At 43.9% G+C, this 21,606-nt stretch overlaps 1 pseudogene; it reads right to left on the bottom strand.

Annotated features, from left to right (window-relative positions):
- Positions 1–21,606, bottom strand: part of LOC141515588 (cyclin-dependent kinase 3 pseudogene) — a 41,989-nt pseudogene that overhangs the window by 7,359 nt on the left and 13,024 nt on the right.

Here is a 21,606-nt window from a genome sequence, read left to right as displayed (position 1 = left end):
GAAGCCAATGCAATAATCTGGGTAAGAGGTAAGGAGATCTGAAATGAAGTGGTGCAAGACTGGGAGAGTGGAGTATGTCATTAGACTTTGCCTCATTTTCTCCTTCAGTGAAATAGTTTCTAGTGGTAGTCTTCAGAATTTCATTCTTTAGAGCTTCCCATTCTTCTTGGGTCTATAAAACTGTGGGTCATGAAGTCCTGTCCATCCTTTCTCTAAACTCTAAAATCAATTGGGGTTAGCTGGAAATTTTGTGGAAAGGATGGCCAAGATGGTAGGATGACTGGAGAAACATGAGAAGGTCTTTAATCTGGAGAAGACTCAAAGAAGACATGTCTTTGTCTCTATCTATTTCTCTGTTGGTCTCCTTTCTGACTCTGTCTCTTTATGTCTTTCTCTATCTATTTCTGTCTCTCTGTTTTTCTCTCTTTCCCTCCTTTTCTCTCCCTCTCTTCCTTTCTCCCTCTCCCCCCTACCCTGAAGTGTTCTGTGCTTCTCTGATTGTCAGAAAGGGTCTGTGCCAGGAGCTCCCCTGGAGCAGCAGTCCATTTCCAGGTGCTGCAGATAGTATCAAAAGCTGCAGCTTCGAATTCCTCATCACCTGAGCCCAAGGCCTCACAGAAGCTTCTATTATTAGTAGTAACTCTCCTAATTAGTACTTTCACACTCAAATCATTCTATATTCCAGAGAAATCATACTGTTCTCTTTGGAGCATGAGGCACTATTCTGTTCATGTTTGTGAGACCAAAAAATGCCTCAGGGCATCCATGCTCCTAATCCACTCTCATAGTTCATCATCTATTTGCCCTTAGTAGGCTGGAGGGGGCAGGGGAACTGGTTTTGATTTCAAAGAGCCTGGATTCAAATCCAGCTCTACCATTTACCTGTCCTGTGACCTTTCATGCCTCAGCATCCTCATTTGCAAAACAGGAATAAAAAACTTTCACAATCTTTCATGGAGTTGGTCATAAAATGATTAGAGCTTCCAAAGGTCCCTCAGATCATATATTAGAACTGAGAGGGAACCTTGGAAAACATCAGATAGAAAACCTACATTTGAGGAAACTGAGACCTATAGAGGACTCTTGTCTTAAGGTTGGAGCTAAGTGGGCACTGTTGGAGCCCTGTGAGATAACAGAAAAATCTGGGATTTGGTGAAAGAGTTTTGTTAGCTACAATACACCAGAGAAACATGAGCTGCCGTTACTACTGAAAAACTCAGGTGATTGACACATGAAAGCCAGGCTCTCATTTCCTCTTGCCTGTGTTGGCATGTATAAGTCAGAGCACTTAGGAAACCTTTGTTGCCGGATTTGCCACAGGGTCAGAACACAGGTGGGTAATAAGGAAAGAAAATGCTCTTTGCTAGTCTGCCATGGTGTCCTGATGCTGTGCCACTGCTTAGGGTTATGGCAACGGCTGACAAATGTCCACTCTGCTTCAAAGATGGGTCCCATCTATGAAGATTAGTTCCTGTTAAGCCCCTGGTTAATGGCCAGAACTGAGCTGTTCAACAGGCTGTAGTCAATCAAAACTGGAAAGGCCAAGAGTCTCTAAGCTGAAAGGATGCCCTCAGAGTTTCCTTGTGGTCAGAATAAGCATGTCCTCTGCTTGGGTGGGCACCAGGCCCCCTCTGCTTGGAGACCTCCTGGAATGGGAAATGCCCTTTTATGCCAACTTGAGATGACTCTAATTCCTAGGAAAGCTTTCCTTCCACCAAACTGAAGTCAGCATCCCTGTAACTTCCCCTACTACTCTAAGATATTCCCTCTCTCTCTTTTCTTCCTTATGTTAAACATTTCCAGGAGCTGCTAGGTAGTGCAGTGGATAGAGCCCTGGCCCTGGAGTCAGGAAGACCTGAGTTCAAATCCAGCCTCAGACACTTAATAATTACCTAGCTGTGCGGCCTTGGGCAAGCCACTTAACCCCGTTTGCCTTGCAAAAACCTAAAAAAAAAAGTTAAACATTTCCAGTTTAATGAACTAATTCAAGTCAGTAAACTAAGTACCTACTAATACATTGATAGAAAGGACATTGCTAGAAAGGATCACTTGAAGATCGTCACCAGAAGGAAGGCACCAAGAATGAGAAGACCTGATTTTGGCAGGACTTAGGCTGGGACCTGAAGGGAGTCTTGGGGAAATGAGAGAGCAAAGTGATGGAGAGACTTCTTGGACATGGGGTTAGTGGGGGATAGCCAGGGCCAAGGCCCCAGATCAGGAGGCCTATGCTTCTGGATCACAGAGTACAGAAGAGTAGGGAGGAGAGAGGATAGGAAGACCAGAAGGTAGGAACCATTTAAAGAATTTTCAAAAAAAGACCCATGGGATTTTCTCTGACCTTCTTTCTTTCTCCCTTTTTTAAATTTTTTTAATTTAATTTAATTTAATTTTTAGGTTTTTGCAAGGCAGATGGGGTTAAGTTGCTTGCCTAAGGCCACACAGCTAGGTAATAATTAAGTGTCTGAGCCCGGATTTGAACCCAGGTACTCCTGACTCCAAGGCCAGTGCTTTATCCACTATGCCACCTAGCTGCCCCCTCTTTCTCCCTTTTTTAGCATTAGTGATAGTCTACTTAACCTCACAGACCAAAAAGAGGAACAGCAACTAGAAACTCCAGAGTTTACACTTTACAGAGGCACACTTTAAGCCAACACAAGGAAAGTCATGCTAACTATGGAGGAGGTGTATAAGAGAACAGGTTAGCCACTGCTGTGGATACAGAAAGGATTTCAGCCAGTTATGGCCACATGAGATAAGGGGTCTTTTCTGATCCATAGACTTAGGAATCTGGGACTCTGATATAGCTGATGTGGCCATATCATGGACCTTGAGGGCTCCTAACCTTGTCTCTATCCCACTCATCTGTTTTCAGAGTCAACCCCATGCCCCCAAATGACACCATCTGGATGTCCCAAGGGATCCTCAGATTTCATATTGCCCCAAATGAGCTCATAATTCTGTATATGACACCACCATCCACACCATATCTCACATTCCTAAACTCAGGATCATTCTTGACTTTCCCTTATCCCAGATTTCTCTTCTCAGCATCCGCTTTCTCATTCTGTTGACTTTTCCCATACAAGACCCCATGAAGATATTCATTACCATCCACCTGAACTACTGCAATAAGCTTTCCTTTTTCACATGTATTATGGTTGGTCATATGTGTTTACATTTTTTCTTAACTTGAAAATCTTCTGTAGCAACCTATTGCCTAAATAAAATGGAATCCATTGCCTCACCTCTACTACAGCTACCCCCATGATCTAACAATACCCAGCTGGGGTCCAATGAGAAGCATACCTTGGTCTGGAAGTAACAGGGCTGTCTGGAAAGAAGGGATTCATGGCTTGGAATCAGGAAGATTCATGAGTTTAAATCTAACCTTAGACACTAGTTGTGTGTCCTTGGGCAAGTAACTTAGCCTTTGCCTAGAAAGCGGTTAAATGGTTCAGTGGACAGAGCGGGGGAACTAGAGTCAGAAAGACTTGAGGTTAAAATTCAACCTCAGAAACTTAAAAGCTGTATGACCCTCTTTTGCTGTAATGGACTGGAGAAAGAAAGGGCAAGCCATTCTAGCATCTTTGCCCAGAAAACTCCATGGACAAAGTGGTTGGGCAGCTTGCAGTGGACAGAGCACCAGCCCTGGAGTCAGGAGTACTTGAGTTTCAAATCTGGCCTCAGACACTTAATAATTGCCTAGCTGTGTGACCTCAGGCAAGTCACTCTTAACCCCATTGCCTTAAAATAAATTAAAAAACAAAAACAAAACAAAACAAAATGATCCATGGGGTTCTACAGAGTCAGACACAATGAACAATAACAAAGAGAAGCTGGAAGCCAGAGCCACCACCCACCTTTCTTGGACATTCTTGTTCCCTTGGGGAGTTGAGATCCTACTTTGAATCCTGAGGAGAGAACATGCCGCCAAACACCCTTCTGTTTATAAGAACAGCCCAGAATAGACAGGTACAGCTTGTATCAATGGAGAGAAGCCAGAATACAGAGCTGCTAGCACTTACCTCTTCCTTTCCATTTGATGTATTTTGGTTCTGCTCCAGCTGGGAGCTGCGAGCTCACAGGTATTGTCAACTGATGATTATCAGTTTGTCTTGCCCTAGGTCTGAGTCCACTCCTTCTACTGAGGACATGATGTAACAGGCAACCTGTACCCCTCACTTCCTTCAGGGGGTATCAATCAACAACACTAACAAGGAGCAACAGACTTCAGAAGAGGTGGCCTCTTTATCTGTACTATCAGGTGAAGCCACCAACAAACAATTGTTATGCTGACACTTCCTGGGCCCACCCAAGTCATGCTCTGAGAGTTTTAGGATGTCCTCCTAACACTGGTCATCAGTGAAGAAGGTATGATGGGAAGCCAGCTGTAGAGTGTTTGGGACCAAGCATGTGAAGCAGAGAGGACAAAGAATGGAGAGTGGGGCTATTTGTAAATGAGGGCCTCAGAGGCATCAATGTGGCAACTCAATGTAAGTTGAAGGGATGAGTCAGGCCTTTGGAGCCTATAGACTCCTAGAGGTTTGGAGGTGCCGTCATGTCGGGAGTGTGGGGATGTCTGAAAATTAAGGTAGCAAAAGGGGCAGAAACTCCCAGCCTACAGAGCAACTCAATCAAGCTGGGATAAATAAGTCCTAGCAAATACGTGACATCTGGTTAGACCATTTTGAACCCCCAGAATCTCTAAAAGATCTAGAGCCTGGGGGCAATGAAATATGAAATCAAATGTAAGTAGAGCTGTTTCAGTGAGCATACCAAACATAAGACAAATGCTGACCAGCAGTCTTGTGGCCCTGTTTCATGATGGCCTCCCCTATAGTAAATTATCCAATCTCCAGTCAGCCTTTGGCTTCCTCACTGTACTAGAAATGATCAGAGAGTATAAGGAGATTTCATTTTCCTCTTCACTTTGCCACTGGTTATAACACTTTTGAAACAGCTCTATTCACCCAGTAGGAGATCCCTTATCTACCAATTCCTGTAGTTTTTCAGTTAGAGAGAGCTTGAGGCACAAATGAAGGGAGGGAGAGAGGTGCACATTTTCTAGACAGACATAGATGCAGAGAGTCACAGATTCAAGAAAGGAAGAATCTCAAAGGATCCCTGGCAGTATAGAAGAGAACCGACTTCGGAGTCAAAAGAGAATGACCTTGGCAACAGAGAGAAAAGATAAAAAGAGGAGCAGTCCCTGAGAGCTTAGCTGAGCAACTCACTCTAGAAGATACAGACTCAGCAAGGACTTGCATGATGGCTCCAAGAGAAGAGAAATGACACCAGGACTCTGCAGTCTAGGAGGCAATTCATTGTCCTGACTGCATACGTTCCCTACTGAAATACCAAATCCCATACCCTAAACAAGCACTTACAGAATAAGGCTTTTTTAAATGCACAAAATAAAATACATAGATTTATAAAGTCAATTACAATGGAGTCGTTAAAATATTTTTAAAATTAGGTCACAGGACTCAGGTTAAGACTTCCTCTGGGGTGCCTAGGTGGCACAGTGGATAAAGCATTGGTCCTGGAGTCATGAGTACCTGAGTTCAAATTTGACCTCAGACACTTAATAATGACCTAGCTGTGTGGCCTTGGGAAAGTCACTCAACCCCATTGCCTTGCAAAATCTAAAAAAAAAAAAAAGACTTCCTCTAGTATCTCTCTTTACCTAGAGGTAAGAAATGTGTTTTACTGTCATGATGACCCTTTGCAAAGTGCTTAAAAAAGTAGCTTCAGCAAAGCCCCCAAAGCCTTCTTTTACAGAGAAGGAAACTAAGACACAAGGAAGGAAGGTGACTTACCCAAAACACAGTCAGCGAGGAGCAGAGCTGGGACAAAGCCAGGGCTCCTGACTTCCCCACTTCTTCTCAATGAGGGATGGACAAAATGCTAGGAATAAAAATTAGATCAGGTCCAAGTTTATACTGTCCCTGTCCTTTGACCTCCTACTAAGGCATGATTTTTGAAAATTGACAAGAAGGATAGTTACTCATGGTGGGTGTGAGAAATAAAATCCTGGAAGTCGAGTCCTGTGGTCAATCAGCCAAAGAAGGTTCCAATTGCTCCCAATTACATTCATCTCTGGATGGAAGCATCCCTTGTCTCACACCACCCTGGATCCCTTCCTTCTCCTCAGAGTTAGAGTTCTTGGGCTTCCTGTTCCTTGAGGCTTCCAAATCTTATGAGCTTTCATTTCTTCCTTCTAGATGGAAAAAGTTCTACTTCCCCTCAGCCTTCTTGCCCATAAGGGTTTTCATAGTGTGAAAGGATTAGTAGCAGCGTTGGCAAATGAAGAAGGCTCAGCTCAGGCAGCTACTATACCAAAGATCACGTAGCTTATCCATAATGATACTCCTACCATTTCACTAAGGAGACAATCTGGAGACTCTTCCCTTATACTTCACCTTCAATTTGCTACTGAATTAAAATTCTCCAGTTCTAAGATCTAGACCAGTTGCTACTTTCTTCATTGAAGCCTTTCCAATCCATCACCTTTTTTAGTGATCCCTGTCCCCTCTTGAATTTTTCAACATCTATGCTTTCTCCTTCCTCCTAAGCATGTCATTTTCTGTCTTGTATTAGAGACATTCTTGTAACTGTTTAATTCTTCTTTTCCACCTCCCATTAAATTATATACTACTTAAACCTAGGAACGATGTCAGTTTTAATCTTTGTATCTCAAAGAGTCAAAGAATCTCAGGGTTGGGAGGGGCCTCAGAAGTCATCTGGTATAAAATGCACCTGTAGAGGGCCCCCATAGTGATCATCCAGCCTCATTGGGAAGACCTCCATGATCAGCCCCTTCTCTATTTAGATTGGTCTTTGGTTCAGCCTCATTGTCCCAAGTTTGATCCAAGCTCAAATCAAAATCAGCTTCTATCATTTCTGCTTTCTAGGTGTTCCTATTTGTCCATTCCTTCCAAAAAGGTAAGAACTAGATGTTCTGAGCATCAAGGAAGCTGGGAGGGCCGAGGCCACCCTCACCCTCGACTGTGGGCTCCTGTCACCTCCTTAAGCCTAATTCCTGAATTGTTCAGAGACTTGATGATGTCCTCCTGGGTTAGCAAATCCTTACAATGCAGGAGTCACTTTCTAGCTGGGAAAAGGGACTTGAAGGCCAGTTCCTTGAATTCTAGGATGCCAAAGTAAAGTTCCCCTACCCCAGGGAGGGAGCCCCAACTTCAGTGATAAACAGAACAAGGGTCCCAGGAAGGGAGAAGGAGACAGGGCATTGGGAGCTATTGGTGTGTTTGTGACTCTCCTCAGCCAAGAGGGAACATAACTTTTATAAATAGCATCTGAGTGATAAAAATATACCATGGAACATGAGGCAAATTGAATAAACAATTTATTTTCCCTTGTCAGGAGTGACCATGGATGACTGAATGTCACTGAGCCAACTCAGATGGGGGCCAGGACCACATCTCTCAAGAGATGTGGTCTCAGGCATGTTCCCAGGTCCACACAAACAGACCCAGCAGAGTCACAATGAACTCTTTAGGGTCATTTGTAAAACCAGTCAACCAGGTGTGATCCAGCTAGCAATGGGCTGCCCTAAGAAGCAGTGAGTTTCAGGTCACTGGAGAGGTTCAAGCAGAACTTGGAATGTTCATAGGGGAAGGGATCAATAGAAACTCTGACTCGTGGGCATAAAAAGTCAGCTTTTAAAAGTATAAAAAGATGATGCTATGGGGTAAGACAGCAGTTGTGACAGGATGTCCTGAATTCAGGAGACTTTCAAGACAACTCGAGTCAGACAGGATGAGGGAGCTGAAAGGGGGATTCTGGGCTGCAGGGAGACTGTACAGTTTCTAGGAACAGGGAGGGGAGAACCCCTATTCTCTTCCCCCCACCCTCTGCAGGCCTGTGTGCCATCCTAGACATCACCATTAAAGAAGAGGGAGAAGGAAAGCAGGATTATGAAGGGATAGAAGACCCAAGGGCACTGTACTTTACAAATATTATCTCAATTGATACTCATAGTCACCCTGGGAGACAAGTCCTACTATTACCCCTTTTTTTACAGATGAGGACACTGAGGCAAAGAGAGGTTTAAAGATTTGGGCAGGGTCTCAAAGCTAGGAGGGGGCTATTGACCAGGTCACCTAGCTTCCTCCATACTACAGTAGACAGTATTGCAGAAACTAAAGATTTTTATCTTGGGGGGGGGGTGAGCTGGAGACTGGAAAGTCCAGGGTTGGGGGGCAGCAGGAGAACTGTCATGTGGAAAAGGGACTAGATTCACTCTGTTTGTCCTTGGAGGACAAAATCAAGAGGTGGAAAAGAGGGGAAGGAGGAGTCACAAAAAGGCAAATTCAAGTTTGATATCAGGGGAAGCATCCTAACAAGAGCTGTGACAGCGTAATGAGTTGCTCTGAGAGTTGGTGGGCTTCCCTTCCTTAGGAGGCTTCAAGCAGAGATAGCTGAACTAGAGTAGGGACCAACCAGGCCCCTTCAAACTCCACATTCTGATTCTATGAAATCAAGAATATCAGATCCCCTGAGAACAGGGGATGTCAGAGTTGGGAGGGACCTGAAATGGGGAATGTTAAAATGGAGAGGCCTGAGAAGAGGGGATGTCAGTCCTGGGAGGGGCACTCAAGATCCTCACGTCCAAAGTCTTCATTTTACAGATGAAGAATCTGAGGTGGGGGCAGCTAGGTGGCACAGTAAATAGAGCACCGGCCCTAGAGTCAGGAGGATCTGAGTTCAAATCTGATCTCAGGCACTTAATAATTAGTTATGTGACCTTGGGCAAGTCACTTAACCCCATTGTCTTGCAAAAACCTTTTTAAAAAAAAGAATCTGAGGCCCCAAGAGGGTATCAGCCAAGGGCTGACCTAGGACCAGAACCCTTATACCTGTTGACCTACAGTTGAAGGATCTTGTGCCTGAGCTTTTCAAGAGAGTCCCTGAAAGTTTCATTTTCCTCAGTTGCATGTGCAAAAATACCAGTGTTCTTTCTACAGGGGACTGTTATGGGTTGGGTTATTTTTTTCTATCCAAGCTGAACAGGAGTGAATCTACACTCTGTGCTATGTTTAGGATAGAGGGAGGAATTTTTGTTTATTAAAAGAAATGAGAGCAGCCTCCAGTATAACAGGGATGTTCGGTGTTCTTGAATTATTTAACCTCCTTTCTCCTTATTGAGAATCTGGGTGGCTTGGAGCTAAGACATAGTTTGTGGAGAGGAGGGGGAAGGAGAATCCTGGATCCAGGGGAGGGAAGCAGTTTGACTAGAATGTGTTGAATCCATCCATTCCAGTCTTTGCTGGAGGAGGAGAGGATGTCAGGAACCAGAACCAGCAGAGGCTTGGGTTTATATCCAGCTTTGGATACTCACTTATTCCCTGAATGAACTTTACATCCATTAACCCAGATGAACATCCCACCAACCTACTGCTTACTCTGAAGTCTCTGAAGTCCTTCCAGTTCTAGCAATGTTTCTGTAATCTGACTTCCAAAGTCTCTACATCTGTGATCATCAGCATCATGGTTCTAGCAGCTACTAATCCAGTCACCTTGGGCAAGATTCTGCATCTCTCTGAGTCTCAGTTTTCTCATTTATAAAATGGGGCTGTTTGCATTGACTGTTGTCAATGTTGACAACCAAGGGTTGTTGGGATGTTCATCTGCAATAATGGATGCAAAATTCATCCCAAATTAAATCTGTGATCACAATCTCTGACAAGGGTGACAATTCTCTTAAGGTCTGTCCTCTCTGCATAGGGCCCTCAGGGAAGATTTGGGGCCAGGCTCATTGGCCTGAGTAGCCCCTCCAGTAGAAGTTGATGATAAAGACAGAAGGTTGCAAGGACACTCATTCCCTGAAGACCTGGGACTCCAAGGAGGATGGATGGGGAGAGTTAGAAGGTTCTATAAAAAGTGCTTCATAAGAATAGGTCAGACTTAGGGGTAGAAGGGACTTGGAACAGACCAAGGCTGCTTTGTGATCAAGGACCAATCCTCTATCTCTGGAGGGTCATGTCATCTGCAGGCTGATCACCTGGGAATAGCATCTGAGACCACAACAACCCATGAAAAGGAGTAAACCACATCCTGAGGTATACACAGCATGCCCTTACATCTTGAAGACCTCTCCTATCACTGAAGCTCCCAAACCTGCACCGTTAAATTGCCTACCATAGCCGCACCCTCCACAGAAAGTGTTGATTTCTTCTGAGAGCTCTTTCTGTTATGAAAGTTTTTCATTCTACAAAAAGGTGGAAGTGGTTTTTGGGACAGAGAAGGGAACTTGAACAAAAGCATGGTGAGTGACTAATGAGTCAAGATTTGAATTCCACCTTCCTCACTATGTGTCAACATATGACCATAGCTCTAACTACCTGCCAAGTATATCCTATATTCCTATAGCCCACTTCACAAAGTGTTTTCCTAGCAAGCTGTGGGATTAAGTAAAATCAGGAACCCTAAATTACAGATAAGGAAATGGAGGTCCATCAGCCACGTCAAACAGTTGGAAAGTGAATCTAGAACAGGAATCCAGGTCCACTTTCTCTCTCCAAATCTCAGGTTCTTTCCATTCTAGGCAGGGAATGTGATGTCTTAGTTAAGTCTTGTATCTCTCACAATCTTGGTTCAATATTCTGTAAAGAGAAAGCCCAGGACTGGGAGAGAGGAGAATCTGGGTTCTGTTCCCGTCTCAGCCACAAGCTGAGAGCCACAAGCTGCAAAGCTTACATCACAACAAAGCTGGAGTAGATCCAGGAGTCATTCTGCTCATTTTGCTACTATGGAACCTGAAAGCCATAGTTAGGTGGCACAGCAGATAGAGCACTGACCTTGGAGTCTGGAGAACAAGAGTTCAAATCCAATCTCAGATAGTTAACATTTACTAGCTTTGTGACCTTGGCCAAGTCGCTTAACCCTGACTGCCTCGAATTCAGAGCTATCTTCAGTCATCCTGATCCATATCTGGCCACTGTACCCAGATGGCTTTGGAGGGAAAAAGTGAGGCAGGAGACTTGGTATAGCCTCTCCCCCCAACTCAAATCCAGTTCATGTGCTTGACATGGCATCACCTCTTGGCTATCATGGTCTTCTTTGAGATCAAAGGACAAATATCATCATGGAACTTGAAGAACTGTCCATAATCCTGTAGCCTATGTCAGTCAGTAAAGAAAGACAGGAAGGGGAAAAGAAGAAAGGAAAGAGGGAGGGGCTGAGAGCAAGGAGTTGAGGTGGGAAGGGGCTAGACACAAGTTTATCCCATGGCCTCTTGGCTGGAAGCAACTGTGGTAGAGGCCAAAAATACAGTTTCAGCAGCTTTCGGTCAAGTATCAGAAACAAACCTAAAGTAGCCAGAGGTGAACTGGGAGGAGGTAAAGAATGATGGGTTTCTCAGGAAGTCCCCTGAAGGCCTACAATGTACATACATTGGACACGGTGAGACCCAGAATCACACCAGTTTCCAAATAATGAAGAGCCCCAGATCCCTTTCTGGCACACTATTAACACCACTTCCACGTCTCCTAGCCAACCAAGAAGAATGGAAGGGGGTGACAAGGGGTGCCACAGCATCATGACCTCCCAGGCCACCAACTGTCACTTGATTTATGGACAGAAAGGTGAAGAAAAAAGTTTGCTACTCAAGTGCAGAGGTAGGAAAATGGAATTGACTCACTTTCCCCTGGTTGCCCACTTGTCTCTACTCACCCTTCATCCTCTTTCTTCTCACTTTCTCCCTGGGGAATAGGGAGAGAAAAACCAAACCAAAAGGATAAAGAGCAGGGGAAAGGAGAATTAGGGAAGATGGTGACCAAAGAGATAGTGATCTTGACTGACTCGTTTTTACTTCTTCCCTTATAACAGTGACCTTTAGATAGCTATAATAAAAAGACGAACAATTGGATCTAACTTAAATCTTTCTTCCTGTAAGTTCTTCCCTCCCTTCTCCCCCAGAAGCCAAAAAAATTGATTTCCTTTCCCCTATGTCAGACCTTCCAATATTTAAATTCAGATTATCATGTCCCATCTAAGTTTCCACATCCCAAGTCTCTTCAACAAATTTCCATATGTTATGATACTGTGATCTCCCCATTCCTAGGGCCCTCTTTGGGTTCACTCCCTGATCACTCATACCAACAGGTTGGTTCCACAGAGAGCAGCTGATTACTACATGTCTTCATCTTCTGAGGCATTCTTGAGGGGTTCTGATTTCTGGCACTGGAGCTCCCAAGGATCCACTGGTCCATCAGAATCAACTAAAGTCCAATATATTTTAGAAAAAAGATTTCTTAAGAAATTTTAGCAAGAATAGTTGTTACAAAGGCATTCCCCCCAAACTAGGGCACACTTCACCCCTGTATTCAAGATTTCTGGGAAGAGTAGATTCAACAAATACAAAGAGAGGTCTACGTGTAAGTAGACTTCAGCAGTAACAAGGCCTTGGGAGTTCCTTTTTCCCTTTGAGAACCCTCTACTGGGCTTCAGATGTTAGGGGCGTTCTAAAACCCAGAGCCAGTCCTTCACACACCCTGAAAGTGTTGGCTACTCTCACTCTAGGGGCCACTGCTGCCACTTTCAGTGGACTCTGACTTTGAACCCATTTAGTACTGCTAAACTTTATATCCCAGAAAGAGGGGGAAACCCACACTACAAAAACATTTATAGCAGCTCCTTTGAGAAACAAAGTAGTGTACATCAACTGGGGAATTGCTGAGCAAATTAGAGAACATGAAGGAAATGGAATGTTATGGCACTGAAAGAAACAGCAAAAAATGAATTCATAGAAACTTGGGGATCCATATAAAGAGGAAAGTCAGTGGGAGCAGGAAAACAATTTAAATGAAGACTATCATGTTCTAAAGGCAAACAACTTAGACCAGTTTTAGAAGTCTGCCATATGTAATGAACAACCTTGCCTCTAAAAGTCTGCAGATGAATCATCCCTTTCGTCTCTAGACAGAATGAAGGCTAGAAAAAGACCTGCTGCTCTGCCATGGCCGATGTAGAGATCTACAGAACTAAACTTTTTGCTGCAAAAAGTTCAATTTAACATTCTCTTTGTTTGATGCAGGTAAGTCATGGCATGAGGATATCAAGAGATGGATTAGCTTTAGCCTACTGTTGAAAGTTTATTGACTGATGATGCCATACTGCTGCTGAAGAGTCTTGGTGATATAGAAAAGACCTGACTCCAAAAGGTCAAGCTCTCCCATTGATCACCAAAGTCCTGATCCTATGATTTCAGGTCACTGGGCTACATGGGAGAGTGAGAATGGTTTCTTTTAGAATGCCCCCTCACTGTAATCAATCTTATGTGCTTGTGAGGGCATCATTTCCTGATGTCATGGTCTTCTTCAATACTGAAGGACAACTATTAAAATAGTAGATTTTTACAAAAAGGCAACAAATGAAAGAAACCTCTATCCAGTCCACCAAGAGAGCAGAAGGAAGATCAGTAGGAGTCAGACAATTCCACTGTGTTGAGATGGCCATGTTGAATTTATTATATACTTTAAAAAATTCCATATCACTGAGGTTCATGGCTTCACATGCAGTTCTTTTGTCTTGTTCTTCTCTGTAGACATGGAAATGGTTGTTTTTGTTGGTGTCTGTCAAATGCTTGCTTAAACATAAATAAAATTTTAAAAGAAGAATCAGGCAGTAAGAGAGCCATTGCAACACTGTGAGGAGAATTCGAAATGATACAAATTATGCATAAGAAAGATTATTCTGACAGCAGCATGAAGGCATGGCAAGGGGGAACAAAGAGTAGAAATGGGAAAGATGAAGACTTTGGCTCCCCAAGATCCCAGAATCTCAAGAATGGGAAGACCCCAAGGACATTGCATCTGGGCAATCCCTTTAACCATCTCTGAAAAACCTCTGACATCCAACCTCCCTCTCTGCACCCCAAGAGAATATAGTCCATTTGGGGATCATACTAATTACCAGGAAGTCCATGAATCAAAGGGCTTTGTGTTAAAGGGGCTCCTCTGCAACATCACCCCTCTACTTCAAACTCTTCCCAAGCAGAACAAGACAATTCCAAGACCCCACAATAACTCTCAAGTTACCAAGAAGAAAGTTACCAAGTCCCTGCCAAGTCCTTTCCTCTCTGGGTTAAATGTAAGTAGCTTCCTCATCCATTGCATTCCTAAAATCTGACACCCAATTCAAGACATTGAAAATAGTGTTAAATTTTACCCAACCAAAGACAGAGTCCTGGAGCAACCCACTATGGACCTAACTGCAGATAAATCCATCAATAATCTTTGAATCCAGTACTGAACACACCTCAATACCATATTATCCAGTTTTTCTTCAAGGATGTTGTTAACACAGAGGTTGGAGGCAACTGCTATACTGTGGCCCCCTTTGCATGGATTTTGCCTGCTCTTAGTTAGTAAGGAGCCTGATTCCATTCTCCTTTGTCACTTTATTTAGCCTCAGTAACCAAAGGAAAACTGCTCAAGGATGGTCCCATTAAGCTTAAAAATCTGAGGAGCTTCCCCAGAAAGGAGAACTGGTCAGGGTATACTATGAGGAAGATGTGGGACACATGGCCCATGAAGTAGCTCTTAGAGGTTACTGCTAGCCCAGGCTATGTCCCACTCTGCTCCTAGCCTGACTACTTCATTCTGGGAGAGAGGGGTAGAAGATGTGATGTACACGTGTGTGTACACATGTGTTCCTGTGTATACACATGTGTGTGTGTGAGGATGGGAGAAGGGGAAGGAAGCAGAACTACTTCTCCTACATTTGATCCTCTTCAGGGGGCACAATGGGTTGTTCTGGGTCTCCAGTCAGCAAGGTAAGATAAAATCTAGCTTCAACAGCAGCAATAACAGCTACCATTTCTATTGCAACTTGCTATGTTCCAGCCCCTGTGCAAATGCTTTACAATTGTATTTCCTTGTGGGGTGTTATCATTATTCTAATTTTATAGATGAGGAAATTTAGGGTCATGACTTGCCCAAGGTCACACAGTTAATGAGCATCTAAGGCCAAATTTTACCTTAGATCTTCCTCACTCCTCCTCCTTCTGGTCAGATCATGCTGTCCACTCCTTCAAAAGTATATGCAGAGAAGAGGGATAAGAATGGTCATCAAGCCACACCAGACTCCATGAAAGAGCCTGAGAAGAGAAGAGCTACTTCAGAGAGGATGAGCATGGGCAGGACTGGATGAGAGAAGCAAGAAATGAGCAAGAATCAAAAAGAGATGGGACCAGTGATATCAGAGAGAGAAGTAAATGTCAAAGGACAGTGGAGAGCCACAACAGACAAGGCTTAGTTGGTGACACTGTTACCACCAGCACTGTCTGGAGCCCTGGATCCAACCTGCTCCTTCCATAGACAATGACTCTCCCCCAAGAAGCTCCAGGGCCTCAAAGAGGAGAGATTACAACAGACTCTTGTAGACACTCAGAAAGAATAGAACCATGATGAGTTACTTAGACAAAGTTGGCATCTTTGGAGCTGTATTCACCTCCAAGATGAATTGATGCTCTCTGTCCTTCCTAAGCTGAGGGAGAACCACCACTCAGGTCCCCCATACTGGCCTGGAACTAGGCTACTCAAGCATATTCCAATGGCAAGTCAAGACAGCTTAGTGCCCTGGCAGGGTCCCTGGCAGGGTCCCTGGCAGAGAGCCAGGAGCCAGACTTGGGGCTGTAGTTATGGGTTCCTCTCCTCCATCCATCCCTTTAGAGTTCAGTTCTCCCTCCAGGATTTCTTAACCTTGTGTCTGACATGAACCAACTCCCATCTAGAGTTGATGGTTAATTTCTGGGGGGGGGGGGGGAATAAGGAGCATTGATACCTCAGGAATTCCAGTGTCTGAGTGATTGCTTTGTTGATTAGCTAGACATGAGAAAATACAAATCATGCAGATTAAATTTTAATATGAGTGGGGGGGGTTGGATATAGTTCCTCCTCCTCAACCTGGTTAAAGATATCAGCCTCTGTACAACATCCCCCTCCCCACTTTGGTCCAAAACATTGTCTGAGATCAACAGGAGAAGAGGGGAAGGCTTGAGGAATGACATCATCACCACACTAGAGTCCTGGGAACTAGATGATGGAAATTAATAATAATAATAATAATAATAATAGTCATTGGAATTCATTTAGTGCTTCAAGACTCTCAAAATGCTTTGTATACATCACCTCACTGAAGTCTTCCAACAGTCACCCCCCTTTTATAGGCAGTCTGGAGGCCTGCAGCCTCTTCACAATAAGGTTTGTAAATACATAAAATAAAATCTAGAAGGTTACAAAGGAAACCAGCTACATTAAAAGAGTTATCAACACATTGAAATAATGACTAGCATTTACACAGTGCTATTTCTATCTATATAATTCTAATATTCTTTAATAATAGTTAACATTATTATGGAAAGGATTCAGTTTTTGAAAAGCTTCCACGTGATCCTAAAGGTAAGAGAGAGGGACAGTGTCTGGGTTAGACCTATTTTAAGAAAACACTTTCACAATCCAGTAGGAGATGGCCTGGAGTGGGGAAAGACTGGAGGCCTATGGACCAATTAAAAACCACTATAAAAGTCTAAAGTAGAGGTGATAAGGGCTTGGACTTGGGTGGTGGCCAGGTCAGAGGAGAAAAAAGAACATTTAAGAGAGATGATGTAGACAATGAAATTGCAAGACTTGACAACAAATTGGATATGTGAGGAGCAAAGGATTACCCTGAGCTTTCCAGCCTGCTTGACTGCAAGAGTGGTGGTGCCCTCCACAGTTACTTGGGAAGAAGAGTGTCTGGAAAATAAATGAGTTGTTTTGAACATGTTGAGCTTGAGACATCTGCAGCAAGTCCAGTTCAAGATGTCCCAAGTCTGTGATGGGAGGGAGAGCCTGGGCCTTGTCAGCTAAACCCTAGAAGATAGCATAGAGTTGATCATTGAACCAGTGGGTGCTGATGAAGTCCCCAAGGAGATCAGAGAAGAAAAGCCCAGGACTGAGCCTCTGTATATCTCTATGGTAGGACAGGGAGCCTACAGTAAAACTTTACTCCAGCACTACCACCTAAGGAAAACTCCCAAGAGTTTGAAGTAAGCACCCCAGATGTTTCCATGGATTATTTATGCCCGACCTGTGGTAGAGCATCCCCAGTTCATATAGATCTGATCTGCCACAGTTGGACACACTGTAATTTGTCTCACACATAGTGATATCATTTTAGTCTCTTGTCTTGTTCTTCTTTGTAGACATGGAAATGGTTGTTTTTGTTGGTGTCTGTCAAATGCTTGCTTAAACATAAATAAAATTTTAAAAGAAGAATCAGGCAGTAAGAGAGCCATTGCAACATTGTGAGGAGAATTCGAAATGATACAAATTATACATAAGAAAGATTATTCTGACATCAGTATGAAGGCACAACAAGGGGGAACAGAGAGTAAAAAATGGGAAAGATGAGGGCCTTGGCACCCCAAGATCCCAGAATCTCAAGAATGGGAAGAACCCAAGGACATTGCACCTGGCCAATCCCTCTAACCCTCTCTGACAAAACCTCTGACATCCAACCTCCCTCTCTGCACCCCAAGAGAATATGGTCCATTTGGGGATCATTCTAATTACCAGGAAGTCCATGAATCAAAAGACTTTGTGTTAAAGGGGCCACTCTGCAACATCACCCCTCTACTTCAAACTCTTCCCAAGAAGAACAAGACAATTCCAAGACCCCACAATAACTCTCAAGTTACCAAGAAGAAAGCTACCAAGTCCCTGCCAAGTCCTTTCTTCTCTGGGTTAAATGTAAGTAGCTTCCTTAACCAACACATGCATGATAGTCTCAAGATATCCTCAACATCCTGAACACCCTCTTCTCAATCTCCTTAACCAACACATGCATGATAGTCTCAAGATATCCTCAACATCCTGAACACCCTCTTCTCAGTCTCAAAACTTCTCAAGCTCATCCATTCCATTCCTAAAATCTGACACCCAATTCAAGACATTGAAAATAGTGTTAAATTTTACCCAGCCAAAGACAGAGTCCTGGAGCAACCCACTATGGACCTAACTGCAGATAAATCCATCAATAATCTTTGAATCCAGTTCTGAACACACTTCAACATCATCATATTATCCAGTTTTTCTTCAAGGATGTTGTTAACACAGAGGTTGGAGGCAACGTCTGTACTGTGGCCCCCAGGAGGGTGGTCATGCAGTAAGGTTCTGGCTTCTCCATGATTTTTGCATGGATTTTTCCTTCACTTGGCTACTAAGGAGCCTGATTTCACTCTTTCACTTTCTTTAGCCTCAGCATCCAAAAGAAAACGACTCACAGATGATCCTATGAGCCTTCAAGGTCAGTTACTACACCAATGACAAATTCTTCAACTTGAAAAAGCTACAAGCCAAAATCAAAGTGGAGGGAGTGTTGATGCATGATCTCCTGTTGCAGATGATTGTGCATGCAAGGCAGCCTCTGAAGCTGAGATGCTGCAATATTTGGATTGAGTTTCTGCTACTTGTGCTATTTTGGTCTAACAATGAACACCCAGAAAACCCAGGGACTCCATCAGCCAGCACCACTTCATCCAGATGTGGAACATCAATTACAGCAAATGGAAAAGTTTTGAGCATTGTGGATGAGTTCACTTTCCTTGGCAGAGTCCAGGAAGGTACGCATTGACAATAAGGTTGACACACATCTTGCCGGAGCTAGCTTAGTATTTAGGGGGCTCTGAAAGTTTGGAGTAAGCACCCCATATGTTCACAGAGTCTATTTATGTCTGACCTGTGGTCAGGCCCTCCGAGCTTATATAGGTCTGATCAGCCAGAGTTGTACACACTGTAATTTATCTCAAACATAATGATATCATTTTGGTCTTCTTTGATAATGAAGGACAAGAACCAGTTAGTTCATCTTCACTTCACCTAAGGGAGGCAAATGGTGTCTATGGTTATAAGAGGTGGAAGCTAGGGCTCAGACAGGGCAGGAGAGCAGTGATTAATCCAAGGTCATACAGTCCCTTCAAGATTCAGTTTTTCCTGTTAGAAATCTTTCTTGGTTCTCCTAACTGCTAGTAACTCCCCCATGATGAAGGATACTTTTTTTAATTACATAAATATTTTATTTGTTTTCCAATTACATGCAATGGTAGTTTCTACCAATCCCTTTGGCAAGGTTTTGAATTTTACAAATTTTTTTTTCTCTCTCTCTCTCCCTCCCTACTTTCCCTCCCCTCAGAGCAGGGGCAACTCTGATATAGCCTTTACATTTGTTCCAAACTGAATGTGTTAAAGAAAGAAACAGATACAAAAGGAAGAAAGAAAACATTAGAGATAGCAAAGTTACATTGTAAATACAACAACTTTTAAAAATTGAAGATCATAATCTTTGGTCTTCATTTAAATTCCCCAGTTCCTTCTCTGGATACAGATGACATTCTCCATCAGAGATCCCCTAAAATTGTCCCTGATTGTTGCATTGATGGAGTGAGCAAGTCCATCAGGGTTGATTATCACCCATGTTGTTGTTAAGGTGTTTAATGTTCTTCTGGTTCTGCTCATCTCACTCAGCATCAATTCATGTCTTTCCAGGCTTTTCTGAAATCCTGTCCCTCATGATTTCTTATAGAACAATATTGTTCCATCACATACATTTACAACCATTTGTTAGCCATTCCCCAATGGATGGGCATCCCCTCAAATTCCAATTCTTTGCCACTACAAACAGAGCTGCTATGAATGTTTTTGTACATGTGGAATTTTTACCCCTTTTCATGATCTCTTCAGGATACAGACACACTAGTGGTGTTGTTGGATTGGGCATAATTCCAAATTGTTCTCCAGAAAGATTGAACCAGTTCATAGCTCCAGCAACAATGCATTAGTGTCCCTCCAACACTGATCATTACCCTTTCTGGTATGAAGGATTCTTTTTATCTGCTTTGAATGTACTATCTATATTGCCGTAGAAGTACCTCAGATCTCCTCCATTCAGATAGGAGCTCCTTGAAGACAGGACTTGGTTCCCTTTCATCTGTGGTAGGGTTTGGCACAGCTTGTGGCCACAGAGTAGAGGGAATCCTTAATAAAAATTGATTGATAATGGCAATTCTGGAATGGAAAAACAAGAACCAGGGGCTAGGGAGTCAGTACCTGCCTTTCCTGCTGAAGCAATCTTCCATCCAACAATATTGGTGTTGTGTTTTGGGGGTTGGGGAAAAGTGCATGTTGGGAGGCTTTGTGGGAGGTGTGAACACCTCCAAGAGGACCATGCTCCAGGAGGCAATACAGCTATTCTCCAAGGAGAGGAAAAGGAGAGCCCAGGCTCTTCCTAACAAGACGCCTGTTCTCCTCAGGAGACAAATGGAGTCTTTGGAGACAGCAGCAGTGTGGGAGACTTTGGGGGGGGGGCATTGTCACACAACCCCACTGTAACACTTTCCACTCAGAATTCCTTTTTCCAGGTGGCTGGAGAAATGAATGGGGCAGGGGAGCTAGTGTTTGCAGAGCATAATGAGCACCCCCACTGAGAAAGGAGTTAATGGAAGTCACATATTAATTGACAATGTATTTTTGTTGGGTGAACCACGAACTTCTGGGGAGTTCCTGGGGTTCCAAATCTGTGCAGGGACCAGAATGTCACTTTTTTGACCTTGGTTAGCCCATACCTTCAGGAACCCTAGAAGTGACTTCAAACACAGAGTACAGAGTTTCAGAGTTGGGAAAGGACTTAGAAAAGGGGATGTCAGAGCTGGAGGGGCCTAAGAGCAAGGAATGTCAGGATAGGAGAGGGCCTTCCAACTGGGAGCTTCAAAGAGTGTCTTGTCCATCCACCTTAAGTTTACTGATGTGGACACTGAACAGAGATGACAAGTATCCTGTTCCAGGACTTGCCTACTGAAGGGGCAGAGCCCTTCTACCTGCAGCCCCCTCTTGGCCACTCAGCCAATACTGCTGACTTTTTTCTTGGCTGAGCCACCTCTGCATAAATCTCCATTGCCAGAGGCAAGGGGAATTGGGTGACATGGGAGGAGAAACTCCTCCTTGCAGAGGTCACTCCTACTACCCTCAGGTGAAGAGCCTTTTTGAGTCATCTCCTGTCACACTTGGGGCTGACCCTTGGGAACAAGAAAACAAATTCAATCCCTCTTCCTGTCTGAGGCATGCCCAGCTCATCCCTCAATCTGGCTGAACTTCCCAGGGCATCCTTTCCAGCCCCCCCATGCCATCCTGATCTCCTGTCTGTGGACTCACGCCTATCCACAACCTCATTTGTCAGATGTGGGGCCCAACCCTAAACAGGGGCCTCAGAGTGACCTCCCTCTTCTGAGATCCTCAAATTTCTGAGCACCTCCAGGCCCCAGGAGCTAGCTGATCCCTCAGAAGGCAGGGTAACTAATCCCAAATCATGGTGTTAGAGTTTTCCCAGGCCTCAGCAACACCCCATGTAATATCCTCAGCAACCCCCCTTGGACCTTATGCACCCTGACTCTGGCATTAAAGACCCAGAAACCGGCCCAGATCCAAGCTGGACAGGGCAAAGGTGCTTCCCTGCCCAGCCCAGCTCCACATTTATGCTTGGATATGGCCAAATCACTTTGGCTCCCACTCCATTCACTCTCTTTTTCTGTTTCATCTCTTGTCCCGC

Source organism: Macrotis lagotis, chromosome 2 (assembly GCF_037893015.1).
Source record: "Macrotis lagotis isolate mMagLag1 chromosome 2, bilby.v1.9.chrom.fasta, whole genome shotgun sequence".
Taxonomy (NCBI): Eukaryota; Metazoa; Chordata; class Mammalia; order Peramelemorphia; family Peramelidae; genus Macrotis; species Macrotis lagotis.
This window is presented reverse-complemented; position numbering and strand designations above follow the sequence as displayed.